Source organism: Castanea sativa, chromosome 6 (assembly GCF_040712315.1).
Source record: "Castanea sativa cultivar Marrone di Chiusa Pesio chromosome 6, ASM4071231v1".
Classification (NCBI taxonomy): domain Eukaryota; kingdom Viridiplantae; phylum Streptophyta; class Magnoliopsida; order Fagales; family Fagaceae; genus Castanea; species Castanea sativa.
In genome coordinates, this window is record NC_134018.1 from 50140208 (window position 1) to 50146280 (window position 6073).

At 38.6% G+C, this 6073-nt stretch overlaps 1 pseudogene; it reads left to right on the forward strand.

Moving 5' to 3' along the window:
• Positions 1-1096: 1096 nt before the first annotated feature.
• Positions 1097-5664, forward strand: LOC142640128 (protein STRUBBELIG-RECEPTOR FAMILY 3-like; annotated as a pseudogene).
• The last annotated feature ends 409 nt before the right edge of the window (positions 5665-6073 follow it).

Genomic DNA, 6073 nt, shown 5'->3' on the forward strand with positions numbered 1-6073 from the left:
CTTGTTTTTTGGCTGTCGTAGGTGGTGTGGCAGCCGTATGAAGCTGAATTCGAGGACCTTTCGCCGTGGTGCATTGCAGGGAGGGCCGTGTGGACGGCAACGGTGCCACTTGTATGTTTCCACCTAGTAGAGAAACATACACCGGATCGTGTCGTTCGTCAATTCGGGATGATCCAAGAAATTTCCCATAATGTTGACACCGATACAGTGCTTCATGCCATTGATTTGAGGGGGAAGGTTGGTGTTGATTGGATGCGGAAACATGCTGCGCATATTACAGAGTGGGGTAATCGCCTTCAACAGCTTTGTGAAGCAATGCTTGGTGATATGCCTCCACAACACGAGTACTTCGATTGGTACAAAAGGGTAACTCGGAGGTTCATCAATGTCCTCGGTGCTAGATTGATTATAATGGTAACTTTTCTATCTGTTGAATTTTTAATTAGCATTTTGTCTACTCTATGTGCTAGCTACATCCTTCATATAAAAGATAATTTAAATTTAGTCAAAGGTAACACCTGGTCTCCCTATAACTTGCAATTATTACTAGCAGAACCAATTCAAAACCAATGTTTATTTTATTATCGATTGAATTACTAATATACCTGGTATTGAATTACTAATATACCTGGTTTTTTCATGTCAGATTGAAGGATATGCCCGTTTGTTGAGGCGTCACCCAGTGGGCACCGAGGACCACAAGGACATTACTGATGTGCTAAATGCAGTGCAGGAGATTGGCCGTGTACAAGCTCCTATCCCTGAGGCCCCGAATGAGGAGGCAGCTACTCCTGCGGCAGCGGCTACTCAAAGCCCAAGCACGAGCAGAGCTCTTGTTGGACGTGGGTCTCGTTCGTCTGTTGCTACCCCGAGAGTTGTCCCTACCCCCAATCCCCACCCATCCACCCCAAATCCATCCCCTAGCCCCACCATCCTCTCACCCATCCCACATCCATCCTCTAGCCCCACCACCATCCCTTCACCCACTCCACATCCATGTCCTGGGTCTGACATCCGTCCACCCACCCCACGGTCATTTCCTGAGCTGTCACCCATTCCTTCCTTCGACCTGGGTCTTGATCTAACCCCTCCTGACATGCACCCGCAGCCACCCTCCCACAGTACATCCACTGGCCCTTCTTCGGGCATTGACCCACCCCATGTTCACGTTGAGCAGGCTGTTGGGTTACCTGCAGAGGCAGGAGGTTGGCCGAAACGCATAGCAAAGGCACCTCCTTGTGGGACAGGGGGGCACAAACATGGACACAATGTTGGGCCCGAGGCATTTGACGAAGGACATGCAAGACCTCCTCCTCATTATATGCAACGACTTAAAGTTCAAAAAAGGTAATTAGACAGAAGAGAGACACATATTTCTATGTTAGATAGGCACATATTTCATATATTTGTCTTATGTTTATTATTGGTTGTGTTTCTGTGTTGTGTGTGTATGGCAGGGAATGACGTGTGGAGGATGTGCAGCTAGTGTGAAAAGAATTCTAGAAAGTACAATTGATTTGTAAGCAACTTTGACACATGTATAACTTTTCCACAATTACTGTGGTTTTGTTTGACAAGCTCTTTTCCCTTGAGGCAAGATTCAAATGGATAGTTCTTGCTGCCTTCATTCAAGTTCTTTCACATTCATCATCCAATATAGTTGTTGGCGTTTTTGACATCTCATATAATGCCTTGATCAAATCTTGCTGCACTAGGATATCTTTGACAATACTTTGCCAAAAGTGAGTTTTCTAGTCAAACTCATCAACATTCATGGGATGGGCTATTGGTTAGGCTTTTGGTTAGGCATTTTACACTTGGGAGAGTACAAAATTTAGTTATTGTCCTTTAATTTAAATCTTCTCTTCTGTCTCTTTTCAAAAAAAAATATGCGGTTGGTTTGATTTGCTGAAAAATGGGTACCTTAGGAAAGTCATGCAGGGGCACACCAAGTAAATTACTCACCTAGATAGGAAAAGAGGTGTTTGTACAATTGGGCATATGGGGATTGGAGAAGGCTATTGTACAGAATTTAAAGACATGTCTACTTGACTTTTCAGAAGGCTATTGTACTCTGATTTTCTTTGTGTTTAAATTATGAAAATCAAAATTTTTATAGATTCATGTTTGTTTTAAGCTTAGCTTTTTCTTCTTGGATAAAAATGTTCAAAATCGTCAAGGCTTGTTGATAAGGCTAAGCAAACATGAAAACCTTGGCTAATTATTCCAACTATTGTACAATTTACAGTTATACTAGGCTCACTTGAGTCCAACATGTTTTTGTGTGCGTGTGTGTATTATTTGATAGCTAGTCTTTCCTATGAGGCTTAATATGGTTTAATTGTATTGCAGGATATAGCTTAGTTTGTTGACACTTAGAACCATTGGATTCATATCACTTAGAAGCATTGGATTCATAAGTAAATTTTTTTTTTGAGTTCTCTAGCTGTTTCACCTCTAAGTGTGAAAGCAAACACCTACAAGGCTGTCTCTTCTTCCAAACAACTTACCACTATGTCCCCAAGTTTTCAGTTATGTAGTATATCTTCTTTGCTTGAGATAACCTATCCCTGAACCCCTGGCCCTCTCTCTTCCTCTCATTGGCTCTATTATCTAGTCACACATCTTTATTTGAGATCCTAATAGTTAATCCTCCATTTCTGAATTCTTTTATAGCTACTGGCAATCAAAAAACTGGACACTAAAGTTTCCGGGCAGCAGAGTGATGAGGATTTTTTTGAACTAGTTTCTAGTATCTCTAAACTTCGCCATGTTAATATTGTGGAGCTTGTGGGTTCTTGTCTTGAGCATGGCCAGTGGCTACTTGTATATGAGTATTGCAGAAATGGGACACTTCATGATGCACTGTATGATGATGAGATTCAAAAGAATCTTTCTTGGAAAACACGCATCCAAGCGGCGCTCGAAGCTGCAAGAGCACTGGAGTAAGTTGAACAAATAATTCACAAATAACACAAGGAAAACTAATTTGAGATATGGACTTTGTTAGTTCCTTATATACAATGCTCATGTTGGGCTAGGAGCTCAGAAACAAGTTTTTTTTGTCATTTCTTCTATTTCTGACCAAGGAGATTACAACTTGTAGATTTCACATTTTTGTGAGGAAATCTTCTTTCATCCGTGTTTGGTCAATTAGAAACTGATTTTTCCTCTTATTTGTGGTATAGATATTTGCATGAGATCTGTCAACCACCCATTGTTCACCGAAATTTCAAGTCTGCCAATCTTCTCATAGATGACAAGCTTGAATTATGTGTCTCGATCGTGGTTTGGCTCCTCTATTATCGTCTAGTTCAGCGAGTCAGGTAATTATGTGCGTATGATATTTAATTTCTGTTCATATAGAGTGGTACAAATTAAGCTAGTACTGACTGATGTTTGTAACTGTTATTGAAACCATGTGATTCCAACTTTATGCTTTATAGCTCTGTTAATTAGAAAATTGATGGAATGCTATTGAACAATTTTAGAAAAATTTCGGAAGTGTAAAACTTTGTGGCAAATATGCTGAAGAAATATGAAATTGCTAGATGTTGGATCTTTTGGGAGATGACACTAGAGAACAGAAATCATTTCGTTTGGGGGGGGGAGGGGGGAGGGGGGAGGGGGGTGATTGGGGTTACCAATATTTGGGCTTTAGGATAGGAACAAGTTGATGTTCCTTGCCTTTGTATGTTTGGAGCTTCTTTAAAGATGTATAGCCAATTAATTTAAGGCTCCCAAGTGGTAGGAATTTCAATATAATGCTTATCTCAGTAGATCTTTGTTATTCGTTCACACCTACAAAAAAAAAAAAAAATATAACAAGCAGAAAATAGAAAGGGACACAGATCTAACATGGTTCACCAAGAGTTCGTGTCATGCAGAGTGTGGCTGCTGAGAGTTGTTCTTCCTCTTTTCCTGTTTTTGCATGAGTTTTGAATCTGAACTATATTAGTTTTAGTGAAGAGGGGAGATAGCCTTCAACCAACTTGTCAAGAGTGTATCTATATCTTTTTAATATGTGAAAAAGAAAACTAATATTGATATCTTTTTTATGATATGATGTCCCACAATGAATGAATAAGTAGATATTGTCCTGATTCTGAGTAGTAGATGTGTCAATATTGTGAAAAAAGTTAGAATATTGTAGAAGCTGACCAATTTGTTATTATTAGTTTTGGGTTTGTTAGCTGAAAAGTGCATGGATTTTGTGCAAAAACATATGAAACCTTTATTTTGTAATGCTTGACAGAAAATTAAGCTGGAATTTTGAATCTGTTACTTGTTATTATTATATAACGTGTAGTTGATGATGGTGTATTTACTGTCAGTTGTCTGGACGACTTCTCACTGCTTACGGTTATGGTGCCCCGGAATTTGATCAAACTGAAGTTATACTTACCAAAGTGATGTCTATAGCTTTGGAGTTGTAATGTTAGAACTTCTCACTGGATGGAAGTCATTTGACAGGTTAGCAGCCCACTAAGAGAATGCATGTGTTCTGCACTTATCTTTTACAATCTAAAACCAACCCAACAGAACTCGTCCATCAGTTATGTGAATTAATTGAGTTTCAGCTAAAACTTTCTTCTCAGTTCTCACTGAAAAAAGTGTCCAGGTCACGGCCTCGAGGGGAGCAATTTCTGGTTAGATGGGCAGTTCCTCAGCTACATGATATTGATGCATTAGCAAGGATGGTCGATCCCTCACTAAAAGGAGCATATCCTATGAAATCATTATCACGTTTTGCTGATATTATTTCCTCACGTGTACAGGTGAGGGCTATTTCTGTACAGTTAGTATACCGGGGTGTTTCTGGATTTCTTAAAGTTCTGTATGAACTCTTTGCGGTGCTATCTGTACTTTCTCCTGGCCTCCGAATTTTCCATAATTGTTTTGGTCTAGGAGAAACAGATTTTTTTTTTCCTTGACAAGAGAAATGCAATTCCCTATAGGTGCACAAGTTAAATCTAGACATAGCAAAACGGGTCAGAATTTGTTGACCCGACCCCTATTTTTTAAACCCGAAGCAAAAACGGGTTGATAGGCTTATAAAGCACAATAGATCACATGTTCACAGACCTATTTATTAAAAAAAGAAGAAGCAATTCTGCCAATTCTCATTCGATTTGACTTGACACTTGACACTAGTACACTAACACTACTAACACAATAACACGTACACTACTTTATGAGTTATTGAGTTAAGACTTAAGACAAGACTTAAGTTTATTTGTTTTTCTGAGAATTTGATCAAACTAAAAAAAATGTGACAAAACAAAGCTGTTTGCTCGTGTAGTTGTAGTCTACAAACCATTAACCAGTTAACACACAACACACATAGACACTCACCATATAACATGTGCACTTAAGGAGGCTAATAACTTAACATGGTCCATGACATGTAGTTTTTTAATTGTATTTTTTTTTCTTTCTTTTTTGGGAATGATATTATTAGTGGTGTAAACTTAAAATATATACTTTTTGGTGCTCCTTAAGATTTATCTCTTTTTGAAGTTGTAAATTAGGGCCTCAACTACCATTATCGCTGTTGGAGTGCAACTTCTGGCTAGCTACACTAAAGCGAATGATCAAGACAAGGCAGAATGTCAGAATAAATTAACGAAGGCATGGGGAATCCTTCTAAAATCTGTTTCCTAGATTGGAATTTTTTTACCTGTGTGGGTATCTTCTCAGAGGGATAATCTTTTCTTCAATGTACACAAGACTGGCTTTCTATAGATTGCAGCTGCAGGAATTTGGTTCTTCACAATATATTGACTGGCTTTCAGTTAAAAGCTATTTTTGGAAGCTGTTAGTGGAGATAGTTTTCATGACATAATGGACTGTGGATGGTTATTTTTTTTATTAACACTTGTAGTGTTGAGAAATAGTGTTTTTTTTTTCTTCTTCTTGAATTTTAAAGGTCATAGATGGTATACTTTCCCTTTTTGGCTATTCAAAATTCTTAGTGAGCTGCTTTAAGCCGTTTTCTGTTGTCACATTACTTAAATATTTTTTCTTTTTTTCTTTTGGCACTTAAACTGTACCAGCCTTGTGATTTTATCAT